Below are 16358 nucleotides of genomic sequence, written 5' to 3' on the forward strand. Positions count from 1 at the left end.
CTGATGTATTCTTTTTAGCTCTTAATCTTAAGCCTTCCTGTCCTGCAAGAATATGAAGGGGGGAAAAAGTCAGTGGGTGTAGAAGAGTTTAGAGACTGGCCCTTGGGGCAATAACATTTAAGTAGCCATTTACCTGTAGGATTGGCTTTAGGGGCCTAGCTTCCACTGAATTTTGTCCTACAGGCTGTTCTTTTTCTTCCAACATTTCTATACTGGCAAGGAATCTTGGGAAGATGGAAAGGACAAAGCAATAGTGAAAACAGACACACTTCAAACTCCTTAATTAAATGCAGCTGCTACCCCATTCCTGCCATATGCTTTTGAACAGTGAAAAGGGCAATAGAGCAAGAGCAGCTTTAGGCTTTTAATCCTCAAACCTCAATCACTAACTGCTTTCTTCTTTTTCTTTTTAGTTTTCATATTCCCCTTTACTCCCATTTTGCCTTATTATTGGATCAGAGAACTGGAAGTGGAGAATGCAGGGTGGCTCCAGGACATTCATGCAGAGAATATGACCTATAAATTCATCCTTAAGGGGCTCATGTTCCTTTTCTCTCCCACATGGCAAACCAAGGAGCAGACACTCTGTTTCAGAGAAGCTCTAATTTATTTAAAAAAGATTTTATTGATTTATTTTAAAAAAGAGGGGAGGGGAATGAGATAGAGAGGGAAAGAAATAATAGAGAATCAAGATGGCAGAGGAGAGAGTGGAAGTCACATTGACCTCCTCCCAGGACCAATCTGGAATTACAACTAAATTGTGGAGAAATCACCTGGAACAAACAACTGAACAACAGTGAGAGGAGCCTTATTTCCTTGGACAGACAGAAGAATCAGCTTTAGTACAACCTAACTGGAAAGGAGTGCAGTAGAGACTTGTGAAGGCAGGCAGGGCACCCATGGGCAGCAGCACCAGAAGGATATTGAAAAAGCCAGTTGGATCCCACTGAGAAGAGGGGGTCTAAACCATAAGTGGGGATCTCCACTATACAGCACCAGAGCCCGAAACATACACGGATAACAACCAGCTGCAAAAAGCAGCCGGGTTATCTCTGCCAAAGATGAGCAGCTGGAGACACAAAGAGCCTTTTAAATGCCAACACATAAATTTTTATTTTCAGGCACTTACCCTGGTCTCTGGCAAAGATGAGGCCAGAGAGGGCTAGAGATACTTGAGGAGAGATGGGAGCCAGAGGCTTCGGGGAGAGAACTGAGAGAGGAGCCTGTGGGATCCTGGTGCTGACTCCACCATATGGCAGCAGCCATCGTGCTCAGGCAGACTGCTCCCCTGAGTGGCAATACAGTGAGAGAATGCAATAACCCTGCCCCAAGCAGGGGCTCCACCCCATCCTGAGGTGTCTAAGCTAGTCTACTGAGTGACTAGATTAACAGCTGAAGGAGAAAGACACAGACAGGAGATTCCTGGAAGTCTTGAACAGACTGCCTAAGGTCAGATGGGTATAATATCTGACATCATCACAGGCAGATCCAGAAAGAGAAAAAACAGTGGTCTCCCACCTTAGAAGTTCGCACCACAAACAGAGGAAGTCAAGACAAATCAACTTTAGAAGCGGAAGCAAAAGAGAAGAGCCTCACAAATAATGGGAAGACAAAGTAACACCCCCCCAAGTCAAAGGAAAAGGAGGAATCCCCTGAAAGAGAACTAAATGAACTAGAGGCAAGTAAACTATCAGATACTGAGTTCCAAACAATGGTTCTAAGGAGGCTCAATGAGCTCAGTGAGCTCAGAGAGAAATAAAAAAAAAAAAAAAACTACAGGGAAGCTATGAGGAACTTACTGCAAAGTATATCAGTGTGAAAAAGGACATAGAAACAATCAATAGCAGACAAGAGGAAATGAAGAATACAATTTCTGAATTGAAGAACACAGTAGAAGGAATCAAAGGCAGGCTAGATGAAGCAGAGGATCGAATCAGTGAGCTGGAGGACAAGATAGTAGAAATCTCCCCGAAAGAACAAGAAAATAAAAAAAAGATTAAAAAAGAATGAAGAGGCATTTAGGGAAATGCAGGACAACCTGAAACATTATAATATCTGTATAATAGGGATACCAGAAGGAGAAGAGGAGGAAGGGATAGAGAACCAGTTTGAAAAAGTAATGATGGAAAACTTCGCTAATTTGAGGGGAGAAAAAGTCACACAATGCCAGGAAGCACAGAGGGTCCCATTTAAGAAGAACCCAATGAGGCCCACTCCAAGACACATCATCATTAAAATGGCAGATATCAAAGACAAAGAGAGAATCCTAAAGGAACCAAGGGAGAAAGAAGTAGTAACATATAAGGGAGCCCAGGAAGCAGCTGGCTTCTCAACAGAAACACTGCAAGCCAGAAGAGGAGGGCAAGAAATAATCCAAGTCATGAAAAGCAAAGGCCAGCAAACAAGACTGCTCTACCCAGCAAAGCTCTCAATGAAAATGGAAGGTGAAATAAGGAGTGTCCCAGAATACACCTCCACTCTAAATTTTCCCTAAAAAAACCCCAAAAACTATTAGCCCATTTAATTTTTTAAAATTTATTTATTTATTTTAAAACAATTTTTCAAATACTTTTCTCCATTTACCCACCACGACTTTCCCCTGCCCCAGTCACCCCCCAACTCTCCCTCTCAATTCTTCCCCACCTTGGCTTTATCCATGTGTCCTTCACACCTGTTCCTTGACTTGATTTTTCCCTTTTTTTCCCCACCTTCATTCCCCCACCCCTCCACTCTGGTCACTGTCATTTTGTTCTTTATTTCAATGTCTGTGGTTATATTTTGCTCACTTGTTTGTTTTATTGATTAGGTTGCACTTATAAGTGACATCGTATGGTATTTGTCTTTCACTTATTTCACTTAGCCTGGCTTATTTCACTTAGCATAATGCTATCCAGTTCCATCCATGCTGTCATGAAGAGTAATAGCTCTTTCTTTCATTCTGCTGTGTAGTATTCCATTGTGTAAATGTATCAAAGTTTTTTGATCCACTCATTTACTGATGGGCACTAAGGTTGCCTCCAGTACACGGCTATTGTAAATTGTGCTGCTATGAACATTGGGGTACATAGGTTCTTTTGAATTGGCGTTTTGGGATTCTTAGGGTATAGTCCCAGCAGTGTAATTGCTGGGTCAAAAGGCAGTTCCATTTTCAGCCTTTTGAGGAAATTCCACACTGCTTTCCACAATGGCTGCACTAGTCTTCATTCCCAACAAGAATGTAATAGGGTTCCATTTTCTTCATAATTTCGCCAGCACCCATTGTTTGTTGATTTATTTATAATGTCCATTCTTACCCCTGTGAGGTGGTATTTCATTGTGGTTTTAATTTGCATTTCTCTGATGGCTAGTGATGATGAGCAACCTTTCATACATCTGTGTGCCCTTTGTATGTCCTCTTTGGAGAAGTCTCTGTTCAGGTCCTTTGCACATTTTATTTTAAATTTTATTTTTAAATCATATCAATTCTATTACTGTTGTGTCAATTTTTCCCACTTTTCCCTCCTCCACACATTCCACCCTGAACCCCTCTGCCACAGTCAGTTCCAACTCTGTAGTCCATGTCCATGGGTCATTCATACATGTTCTTTGTTTAGTTCCTTCTTCTTTCCACCATTGTCCTCCTTTCCCATCCTCTCTGGTCACTTTCAATCTGTTCCATGTTTCCTTGCCTGTAGTTAATTTTGTTCATTAGTTTATTTCATTGAATAGATTTCACTTATAGGTGAGATCATATGGTATTTGTCTTTCACTGACTTGCTTATTTCACTTAGTATAATATTCTCCAGTTCCATCCATGATGTGCAAAAGGTAGAAGTTCCTTTATTGTTTCTTTCTTTTTGTAAACGCAAATTTATTTTATTTGTTTTTTAAATGTCAAAATCCATTATAAAATATTAAAAAATTTAAATCCATTATAAAGTCTCAGCAATTAAAACAACATGACACCAGCAGAGAAATAATGAAGTAGATCAATGAAATAAAATGCAGATTCTAGAAACAAATGTATATATATGTCTAACAATGTAATACATGATTAAATTGATATTTCAAATCAATGGGTAAAATAAGGTTTATTCAACATATACGGTGCATGGACAACTATTACTTGAAATAACACAAGTATAGAGCCCTATTTCACATATTATACCAAAAATATTCAGGTGAGTTAAAAATCAATATGTAAAATCAAAAGAGGTTTAGGAGAAAATACAAACTAATATTTTTCTTACCCAGAAGTAACATTCAAGTCCAGAAGCTATAAAGTAAAATATTGATAATATGACTATATTAAACATTTAAGATTATATGGTAATATACATATAAAAAAAGTTACAGGACAAGTAATAGAATAGGAAAATATTTGCAACACATCTAAAAAAGGGTTAATAGTTTGTTTGTTTTAGGAAAAAAATTCTACAAACATTTAATCAAAAAATGGATGAAGAATGCCAAAAAGTCATTTAAAGCTTTTTAAAAATAATAGAAATAGGCAAGAAATATACAAAAACAGGATTCATTTCAACAAATAATAAAGTAACAACTAAAATAACATCATTGTCTCAATCAGATTAATAAGTATTGAAAATATTGGTAATATCAAGTATTGGCAACTGTGAAAGGAACTGGGTATTCATAGACTCTTTTAATCTTAAAGCAGTCCCTTTAGCATATTTTGCAGTGCTGGTTTGGTGGAGGTGTATACTTTTAGACGTCTTTTGTCTGGGAAATTCCTTACTTTGCCTTCCATTTTAACTGAGAACTTTGTTGGCTAGAGCAGTCTTGGTTGCAGGCCTTGGTTTTTCATTCCCTGGAATATTTCTTGCCACTCCCTTTTGGCTTGCAGTGTTTCTTTTGAGAAGTCAGCTGCTAGCTGTATCGGAGCTCCCTTGTAAGTTACTACCTCTTTATGCCTTGCTGCCTTTAGGATTCTGTTTTTCTTTTATATTTGCCATTTTAATGATAATGCGTCTTGGAGTGATCCTCATTGGGTTCCTCTTTAATGGGACCCTCTGTGATTCCTGGACTCGTGTTACTTTTTCTCTCCTCAAAAGAGGGAAGTTTTCCATCATGACTTTTTCAAACAGGTTCTCTATCCCTTCCTCATCCTCTTCTCCATCCGGTGTCCCTGTTTTACGAATATTATTACATTTCAGGCTGTCTTGCATTTCCCTGAATGCCTCTCCATTCTTTTTGAGTCTTTTCTAAATTTCTTGCTCTTTCTTGGAGCTTTATTCGACCTTGTCCTCCAGCTCGCTGATTTGATTCTCTGATTAATCGAGCCTGCTTTTGATTTCCCCTACTGTTCTTCATTCAGAAATGGTTTTATTCATTTCCTCTTGTGTCTTATTGATATTTTCTATGTCCTTTTCCATGGTGATACATTTTGCAGTAAATATCTCGTAGGTTCCCTGTCATTTTGGTAATTCACTCAGAGCTCACTGAGCTCACTGAGCTTCCTTAGAACCATTGTTTGGAACTCAATATCTGATAGTTTACTTGCCTCCATTTCATGTAGTTGTCTTTCTGGTGATTCCTCCTTTCCCTTTGACTGTGGGGTGTTTCTTTTTCTTCCCATTATTTGTGAGGCTCTTCTCTTTTGCTTCTGATTCTTAAGTTGATCTGTCTCTATTTCCTGGCTGTGGTGTGAACTTCCACGGTAGGAGACCACTGTTTTCTTTTTTCCTTTCTGGATATGCATCTGATGATGTTAGATGTTGACCATGTCTGACCTTAGGCATTCTATTCAAGAGTTTCAGGAATCTACTGTTTGTGGCTGTCTCCTTCAGCTGTTAATCTACTTTTGCCCTTTTTTTAGTTGGATTCTTGGCTTCCTGGAGTGAAGTCGTGTGAGGTTTTAAAATTATTTTGGAGATCAAACACCTGTATGAGTTATCATTGGCAAATATATTTCCAATTTCCCCTACTGTTGGCTCCCTTTTCATTTTGCTGATGTTTTCTTTAGCCATGCAAAAGCTCCTTATTTTGATGAAATCCCATTTGGTTATTATTTCCTGTATGTCCCTTGCTCTAGGTGGCATATCGGTGAAAATATTGCTGCATGGGATACCTAAGAGTTTCCCGCTTATGTTCTCCTCTAGGAATTTTATGGTGTTGCAACTTATATTTAAGTCTTTTATTCATCTCAAGTTTATTTTTGTGTATGGTGTAAGTTGGTGGCCCAATTTCAATTTTTTGCTTGTAGATGTGCAGCTCTCCCAACACCATTTGTTGAAGAGGCTAGTTTTACTCCATTTTATGCTTCTGCACCATTGTCAAATGTTAATTGACCATAGAGACATGGGTTTATTTCTGGGCTTTCTACTCTGTTCTGTTTATCTATGTGTCTGTTCTTATGCCAGAACCAGACTGTATTGATTACAGTGGCCCTGTAATATAATTTAAAATCAGGTATTGCCATCCTTCCTAGTTTGTTCTTTCTCAAAATTGTAGCAGCTATTTGGCATTGTTTATGGTTCCATATAAATTTTTGAAATGTTTGTTCTCTATATGTGAAATATGTCATTGGTATTTTAATAGGGATTGCCTTGAATCTATAAATTGGTTTGGGTGGTGTGGACATTTTCCTGATGTTAATTTTTCCAATTCATGATCACGGTGTATGCTTCCATTTATTTGTGTCTTCCTTAAGTTCTTTCTTCAGTGTTGTATAGTTTTCTGGGTACAGGTCTTTTACCTCCTTGATTAAGTTTTTCCTAGCCACTTTATTTTTGTTTTTGATGTCACAAAGGATTCCCCCCCCGATTTCTGATTCTGCTGTTTCATTTTTTGTGTCCAAAATTGCCTTTGATTCCTGAATATTGACTTTGTATCCTGCTGTTTTGCTAAATTCACTTATTAGGTGGAATCGTTTTTTTGTTGGCGTCTATTGGATTTCATATGTATTCTATCATGTCATCTGCAAGCCACAATGGTTTTACTTCCTCCTTTCCAATGGATGCCTTTTATTTCTTTTTATTTTCTGACTGCTGTGGCTAGGAGTTATAATGCTACAATGAATAAAAGTAGGGAACATAGAAATTCATGTCTTGGGTCTGATCTTAGTGGGAAAGCTTTTAGTTTTTGTCCATTGATTATGAGATTGGCTGTAAGTTTTTCATATATGACCTTTATTATGTTGAGGTATGCCGCCTTTATTCTCTCTTTGCTGAGTGTTTTTTTATCATAAATGGGTTCTGTAGCTTAAATACTTTTTATGTATCTATATGATTGTGGTTTTTGTCTTTTCCTTGTTTATGTGATATATTACGTTTATAGATTTGCAAATATGGAACCATCATTGCATCCCTGGGTTGGATCCCACTTGATCATGGTGGATGATCTTTTTAATGTATATCTGGATGTGGTTTGCCAATATTTTTTGAAGGATTTCAGTGTCCATGTTCATCAGTGATAGTGGCCTGTAGTTTTCTTTCTTTGTAGGGTCTTTATCTGGTTTTGGGATTAGGGTGATGCTGGCCTCATAAAAAGAGTCTGGGAGTCTTCCTTTCTCTTGGATTTTTTGGAACTGTCTGAGAAGGACAGGGGTTAGCTCTTCCTTAAATGTTTTGTAAAATTCTCCTGTGAAACTGTCTCGTCCAAGGTTTTCGTGTATCGGGAGTTTTTTATTAGTGCTTCAATTTCCCAGCTGTTATCAGTCTGTTCAGGCTTTCTGCTTCTTCTTCATTCAGTGTTGGAAGGTTATATTTTTCTATAAATTTGTCCATTTAATTGAGGTTTTCAAAATTCTTGGCATATAATTGTCCATAGTATTTTCTTACAATCCTTGTACTTGCTTTGTGCTTTGTTTGTTGTTTTTTCTCCAGTTTTTGAATCTGGAGGATTAGACCATTTATTTTAAATGTTTCTATCTTTTTTTAGGTAGGCCTATATTGCTATGAACTTCCCTCTCAGTACTGCCTTTCCTGTGTCCCATGGGTTTTGAACTATTTTGTGTTCATTTCCATTTGTTTCCAGAAACTTTTTGATTCCTTCTTTGATCTCATTTTTGACCCATTCATTGTTTAATAGCGTGCTATTCAGTCTCCATGAGTTTGAATGTTTTTCAGTTTTTTCCTTGTGGTTGGTTTCTAGTTTCAAGCCATTGTCATTCGAGAAAATGCTTGCTATTATTTCAATTTTACTGAATTTGTTGAGACTTGTTGTGTGTCCTATCATGTGGTCTGTTTTTGAAAATATTCCATGTGCATTTGAAAAGAATATGTGTTTTTACTTCTTTGGGATGAAAGGTTCTATATATGTCAGTTAAGTCTAGTTGATCTCATGCATTGTTAAGTTCCACAGTATCCTTGTTGATATTTTGTTTGCAAGATCTATCCATTGTTGGCAGTGGGGTGTTAAAATCTCCTACTATTAGTGTGTTACTGTCTATATCTTTCTTAAAGTTCTCCAAGATTTTCCTTATATATTTGGGTGCTCCTATGGTGGGTGCATATATGGTTTCAATGTTTATGTCTTCTTGATGGGTTCTTCCTTTGAGTATTATTAAGAGTTCTTCTGGATCCCTTTTTATGGCTTTTGTTTTGAAATCCATTTTCTCTGATATAAGTATTGCTACTCATGCTTTTTTTCCCTGTCCATTTGCTTGGATTTTTTTGCACCCTTTACTTTCAGTATGTGTAGGTTCCTTATTATCAGGGGGGCTCTTGTAGGCAGCATATGTGTGGGTCATGTTTTCTTATCCATTCATCTACCCTCTGACTTTTGACTGGGGCATTTCATCTACTTGCCTTTAAAGTTATTATTCATAGGTACTTATTAATTTTTTCCCTTTGTCTCTGTGATCCTCTCTTTCTCACTTTTTTTCATCTTCTCCAAGCAGTCCCTTTAGCATATCTTGCAATGCTGGTTGGGTGGAGGTGTATTCTTTTAGCCTTCTTTTGTCTAGGATACTCCGTTCTTCACCTTCCATTTTAATTGAGAGCCTTGCTGGGTAGATAAGTCTTGGCTGCAGGCCCTTGATTTTAATTACTTGGAACATTCTTGCCATTCCCCTCTCACTTGTAGTGTTTCTGTTGAGAAGTCAGCTGCTAGCTGTATCAGGGTTTCCTTGTATGTTACTACCTGTTTCTCCCTTGCTTCCTTTAGGATTCTCTCTTTTTCTTTGATATTTGCCATTTTAATGATGATGTATCTTAGTGTCGGCCTCATTGGGTACCTCTTCAATGGGACTCTCTGTGCTTCCTGGGCTTGCATGACTTTTTCTCTCCTCAAATTATGGAAGTTTTCCATCATTACTTTTTGAAACAGATTCTCTATTGTTTGCGCCTCTTCTCCTACTGGTATGCCTATTATTCGGATATTACTATGTTTCAGGTTGTTCTGCATTTCCCTAAATGCCTCTTCATTTCTTTTGAGTGTATTTTCATTTTCTTGCTCTTTCTGGGAGCGTCTTTCTACCTTGTACTCCTGCTCACTGATTTTATCCTTTGGTTCAACTATCCTGCTTTTGATTCCTTCTATTGTGTTCTTCAGTTCAGAAATTATCTTCATTTTCTCTTGTCTCTTATTGTTTCTGCATCCTTTTCCACAATGATATAGTTTGCAGTAAGTAATTCATAGTTTCCCTGTAGTTTTTTGTAATTCTCTCTGAGCTCACTGAGCTCATTGAGCCTCCTTTGAACCATTGTTTCAAACTCAATATCTAAGAGTTTCTTTGCCTCTATTTCATTGAGTTCTCTTTATTGGGATACCCCTTTCATGTCAATTGCAAGGTGTTTCTATTTCTTCCCATTATTTGTGAGACTCATCTTTTTTGCTTCTGATTCCTACAATTATTTAACTTTTCTTCCTGACTTTGTGGTGTGAACTTCTGTGGTTGGAGACTGCTTTTTTTTTTTCTTTCATTTTTCCTGGATCTGCTTCTGATGATATCAGCTGTTGACCCCGTCTGACTTTAAGCTGTCTTTAAGACACCTCCAGGAATCTACTGTCTGTGTGTCACCTTCAGCTGGTAATCTAGTCATTCTACACTCAACAGTCACAACCATGAAGAGTCCCTCCTTGGGTGGGGCTATTGTGTCCTTCCATGCTGCTGCTTCTCAGGGGAGTAGTCTGCCTGAGCAAGATGGCCACTGCCATATGATGGAGGAGTTAGCACCAGGATCCTCCCAACTACTCCCTCACTTCTCTCCCCATACCTCCATCTCCACACTTTCCTCAAACGTCTCTAGACCACTCTGCATCCCCTTTAGCCACGGGTCTACTATCTGTGACTGCTGCTCTGTGCTCAGCATCTGGACCTGTGCAACGCCTGGCTGGGGCAGAGCCTCCTGGATGTGGCGCTGTTGTGTTCTTTCACACTACTGCTGCTCAGGGGAGTGGTCTTCCTGAGCAAGATGGCAGCTGTGGAATGGGGGGTGAGTCAGCACCAGGACCCTGCTGTCCACGTTCTCAGTTCTCTCCCCAAAGCCTCCCTTGTCAGTCTCTCCTCAGGCAGTTCCAGCCCACTCTGCCCCCACCTCTGTTGGAGCCCAGGTTAAGTGGTGGTCACTACAAATTTTTGCGTTGTCCCTTTCAACCCCTTTGCATCTCCAGCCACCCTGTGTCTGGCACAGAGCACCCTGCCACTTTTGACAGCTGGCTGTTATCTGTGTACTTTTTGGGTTCTGGTGCTGTAGGCTGGAGATCCCCACTTATGGTTTAGACCCTGCTCCTCTCAGGGAGATCCAACTGGCCATTTCAATATCCCTCTGGTGCTGCTGCCCATGGGCACCTAGTCCACCTTCTCCAGCCTCTACCATACTCCTTATCCATTAGGTTGTGCTAAAGCCAATTCCTCTGTCTGTTTGAGGTTTTAAGGCTCCTCTCTCACTATTGTTCAGTTGTTTTCCAGGTGATTTCTCCATAATTTAGTTGTAATCCCAGATTGGTCCTGGGAGGAGATCAGTGTGACTTCCACTCACTCCTCTGCCATCCTGAAGTCTATTAACTGTTTCATAGATGTGTGATGAATACTTTCTTATTCTATTACTAGTCCTTTTTCTTTTTTCATATATATATTAGTATATAGTCTTAAATGTTTAATATAGTCATAATTTCTATATTTTACTTTATAGCTTCTGGGTTTGAATATTTTACTTTAAGGTAAGAAAATATTATTTTGTATTTTCTTCTAAAATTCCTTAGATTTTACATATTGATTTTTAACTCATCTGAATATTTTTTGTATGTGTGAATAGGGCTCTTTATTTGTTTTAATTCAAGTAATAGTTGTCCATGCACCTTATGTGTTGAATAAGCATTATTTTACCCATTGATTTGAAATATCAATTTAATCATATATTACATTGTTAGACAGATATATACATTTGTTTCTTGAATGCTCATTATATTTCATTGATCTTCTTGATTATTTCTGTTCTGATGTCATGTTGTTTTAATTGCTGAGACTTTATAAAGGATTTAAATTTTTTAATATTTTATAATGGATTTTGACATTAAAAATATAAACAAAATAAATCTTCATTTAAAAGAAAGAAAGAAACATCAATATGTGGTTGTCTCTTTTGTGGCCCCTACTGGGGACCTGGCCCATTGCCCTGGCAACATGCCCTGACTTGGAATTTAACCATCAAGCCTTGTATTCTCAGGCCAGCACTCAGTCCACTGAGGAATTCCTGCCAGGGCTGGAGAATCTCTAATGTTGATAGGTTGGCTTTACCTTTCTGCTACTCATCCCACTAATGTGACCACTCAAGTTTTGTTGGGGAGAGGGTATACCTAAGAATTCTGGAATGTTTATGGTCACTTTCCTACCCCTAATTGAAGAAAATGATCTTGAGAGACTTGTTCAGAAACACAAAGAATCCAAGTCCCTCCCATAACTCCATGTTCATACTAAAGACTGACTCCTGCATTTGTTCCTAAAAATCAGCCTAATAGACACAGCTCAGTACCTGCCTGATGCACATCATTCCTCTAAGGCTGTGGTGTCCGTGGAGGTTGGGATACTCGAGGGAAGTGACTGTTGGCAAGTACACAGCTCTCTCTGTTTATTCTCGATGGATGCTAACAGCCAGCACGGCCCTTCAGTTATGGGATGGTGGTTTCTTGTTTGGAGGTTCTTGATAGCTGAACATGGTTCCTGTGACAAAAAGAAAAGACTCCAGTTCAGGAACCTGGGGCCACTGGGGACCACAGTCCCTATCACTCTCAGCCAAGGAGCAGAGGTACATATAAGATCTGCTGTGCCTAGCGAGGCTCTAAGACTTCCTAGGAGACACTCAACATTCACACTTGAGAAGGAAAATGAAAGCTGAGGTCATTTAATAAAGTGGTTGTGGTATATTGTCTTGGATGTGTGACCTTGGGCAAGTCACTCAGAGTCTTTGAGCCTCATCCATAAAATGAGGATATTGAAGCTTCTAATTTTATAGAGAACTTTTGAAGGCCTAATGAGAAAACAGATGCAAGAGTCTTTTAAGAGTGTTATATCGATGATCACGGTTGAGTCCGAAATCATCACTGTAGATGTTGCCTGGCAGGGAGAGGTTCTGCCTGAGATCCAGCATATGGGACTGATTATGGAATGGTGCAAGGTATGCATCAACTGGGCTTAGGAGAGTAAGGGAGGGGAGAGGTTGATACTTACCACTCGGCACATGGACTTGTTCTCATTCACTATGCCTTCCCGGAATAGATATATAATAATATCACAAGGTAAGAAAGTGTTTTTCTTGTCTTGTTTGTTTGCTAGCCTGGAACAGAGCACAGGAGAGAGGATTGGAAATAGAGGAAGAATAAAACAGAAATAGAGGCCAAGGGCAAGAAAAGAAGTGAAAGAGGGGAGAACAAATTCTGGTACAAATGCTACATATTCAAGAACTAGCTTTAAACTTATACACAGTGAGTTGAGCCAGACATTTTCATAACCAACTCTGAATGGACGAAAGTATAGCACAAATTATTTGAATATAAGATCATCTCCAGACCTCATTTCTTGCTTCCTCTCTACACTGTGCCATCAAACTTTAATAATAATTGCTAACTGATGAGAAAACAATGGAACTATAGTGGGAGAGGAGCCTTGGAGCCACAGACAGACAGTGGATTCAACTCTCACACATCCCAATGGGTGAGAAGTGTGGTGGAGGCTCGAGAGGGTGGGCTGGGTGCCCACGGGCACTAGCACCAGAGGGACATTGCAACGGCCAGTTAGCTCCCCCCAAGAAGAACGGGGTCTGAATCATAAACAAGGACTTCTAAACTACAGCTGCAAAAACCAGGAAAATACAGACAAAACACAACCCCGAAAAGCTTAGGGGCGCTCTCTGCCAGAGACAGGTGGCTGGGGATGCAAAGAGACATTGAAAGGGCTAATGCAAAAATTGCAGTGGCAGCCACCCTCCTCGATCTCTGTGTAGAGGTGGCAGCAGGGTGGGCTGGGGCCTGGGAAAAGACTGGTGAGGAAAACTTTGTGAAGAGAACTGACACGGCAGCCGGTGGAACCCCGGTGATAACGCACCTCCCACTCTGCAGCTACCATCTCGCTCATGCATAAGGGAATCAGTTAACCTGCCTTTTGTGCACTCTGCACACAGCTTGTGCATGTGTCAGCTGGGGGACTAAGTGCAGACTGGCTGGGAGAGCCTTGAGGAGAGACTGGAGATGGACGCATTGGGGAAAGAACGGGAGGAGGAACCGGGGAGTCCCGACTCCTTCGCCTTTCCCTAGTCTCCATTGGACTCATCCCAAAAGAGCCAAAAGCCAAAAAGCACACATCCCAAAAGAGCCAAAAGCCAAAAAGCACACAATAATGAGCCCCAAACCAACCAGTGCAGACATGCACACTTGCGCTGAGTGGCCGGTGAGGGTTGGCGAGTGTGTGTGTGGACCTGCGTGGTCTGGCAAGGCCTCCCACAGGTTGGCACTAATGGGGACTGCGAAGGAGTGCGCAGATCGGGGAGGGCAGGTATAAATAGACCAGCGTGGGCCCGCGGCCCCTGAGTGCAGAGCAGTCCGCAGAAATAGTGGATGCTGGGCCAAAGGGGTCACAGAACTGCCTAGAGTCCCTGGAGGAGAGACTGGAGACAGGATTAATCAGAGAGTCCTGGAGCTGACTTCCTCCCATTTCCGTAGTCTCCATTTGGCGAGGGCAGGCAACCTATCCAAAGAGCCAAAAGCGGGGAAAGCACACAATAGAAGACCCTAAATGGACCAGCAGTGGGGTGCACGCCAGTCTGGGGGGAAAGATGAGTATGTGAGGTTGCGAAGAAGCCCCCTGGGCTGGGGCAAGCACATGCGAGCCCAGGCAGGCGGGGGATCCTACCGGGCCGGGGAGTGCGATCACGGAGCCGGTGTGAGAGTGCAGAGCGATCCACAGAAATAGTGGATCCCTGGTGGAAGGGGTCACACAGCAGCCCAAAGGGGGAGGCAGACACAGAGAGTAGACCCCGGGAAGGCTCAAACAAATGACCCAAGGTCATATAGGATCAACAACTGACATCATTAGAGACAGACCCAGAAAGAAAAGTAAAGGGAAAAATGAGTGAGTGAATGAATGAATGAATAAATGAATGAATGAATAAAAAGACCTGCGTACTACCATAGAAGTTTAATCCACAAAGTCAGGAAAACTAGATGTCCCAACTGAAGTAGAAGCAAAAATAAATAAATAAATTATTGAACAGACGGTCACAAAAATGGGAAGGAAAAGAAGTTACTCCCAAATGAGTGGAAAAGGGGACTCACCACAGAGAGAGCTAAATGAAATAGAGGCAAGGGAAATATCAGACACTGAATTCAAAACAATGGTTCTAAGGAAGCTCCATGAGCTCAGCCAGCTCAAAGAGAACTATGAGAAACTGCAGAGAAACTATCAGCATCTTACAACAAACTATATCAACCTGGAAACGGACATAGGAACTATCAAGAAGACACAAGAGGATATGAAGAATACCATTTCTGAATTGAAGAACACAGTAGAAGGAATCCAAAGCAGGCTGGATGAAGCCGAGGATCGAATCAGTGAGATGGAGGATAAGGTAGAAAGAAGCTCCCAGAAGGAACAAGAAATGGACAAAAGGCTCAAAATGAATGAAGAGGCATTTAGGGAACTGCAGGACAACCTGAAACACAATAATATCCGTATAATAGGGATACTAGAAGGCGAAGAAGAGGAGAAAGGGATAGAGAGCCTCCTCGAAAAAGCAATGATGAAAAATTTCCCTAATTTGAGGAGAGAAAGGATCTCATGGATTCAGGCGGCACAGAGGACCCCACTCAAGAGGGTCTCAAAGAGGTCCACTCCAAGACACATCATCATTAAAATGGCAAATGTCAAAGACAAAGAGAGAATCCTCAAGGCAGCAAGGGAGAAGGAGAAAGTAACATACAAGGGGGCCCTGGGATACAGCTAGAGGCTGACTTCTCAACAGAAATGCTACAAGCCAGAAGGGAATGGCAACAAATATTTCAAGTAATGAAAAGCAAGGGACTACAACCAAGACTGCTCTACCTAGCAAGGCTCTCAATTAAAATAGAAGGGGAAATAAGGAGTTTCCCAGACAAAAGAAGGCTAAAAGAATACGTCTCTACTGAACCAGCACTACAAGATATGCTGAAGGGACTGGTTTAAGAAGATGAAGGAAAATAGTGAGAAAGCAAAAAACACAGGTGCAAAGAGAAAAAATGAATAAGTTTCTATCAGCAATAACTCTCAATGTAAATGGACTAAATGTCTCAATCAAAGACACAGGATAGCTGCATGGATAAGAACACATGACCCACACATATGCTGCCTCCAACAGACCCACCTCAGAGCCTAAGACTTATACAGATTGAAAGTGAAGGGATGGAAAAAAATATTCCACCCAAATGGGCAAGAGAAAAAGGCCGGGGTTGCCATACTTGTATCAGACAAAGTAGATTTCAATACAAAGGCCATAAAGAGAGACCCAGAGAGGCACTTTATAATACTTAAAGGAAGAATCTATCAACAAGACATAAACATTGTAAACTTATAAGTCCCAATATAGGAGCCCCCAAGTATATAAGGAAATAGTTTGATGACTTCAAAACAGCTATGGACAGCAACACACTGATAGAAGGGGATTTCAACACCCCACTGTCCAAAATGGACAGATCTTCCAAACAAAACATTAACAAACATATTGTGGAGCTGAAAGACACACTGAATCAAATAGACTTAACTGACATATATGGAACCTTACATCCCAAAAAAGAAAAATACACATTCTTTTCAAATGCTCATGGCAGTTTTTCAAAGATAGACCACATGATAGGACACAAAGCAAGCCTCAGCAAATTCAGGAAAATTGAAATAATGCCAAACTTTTTCTTGGACCACAAGGGATTGAAACTGGAAATGAATCTCAAAG

This window comes from Pteronotus mesoamericanus, unplaced genomic scaffold (genome assembly GCF_021234165.1).
Source record: "Pteronotus mesoamericanus isolate MK-2021 breed Mesoamerican mustached bat unplaced genomic scaffold, CSHL_Meso_final contig_227, whole genome shotgun sequence".
Classification (NCBI taxonomy): domain Eukaryota; kingdom Metazoa; phylum Chordata; class Mammalia; order Chiroptera; family Mormoopidae; genus Pteronotus; species Pteronotus mesoamericanus.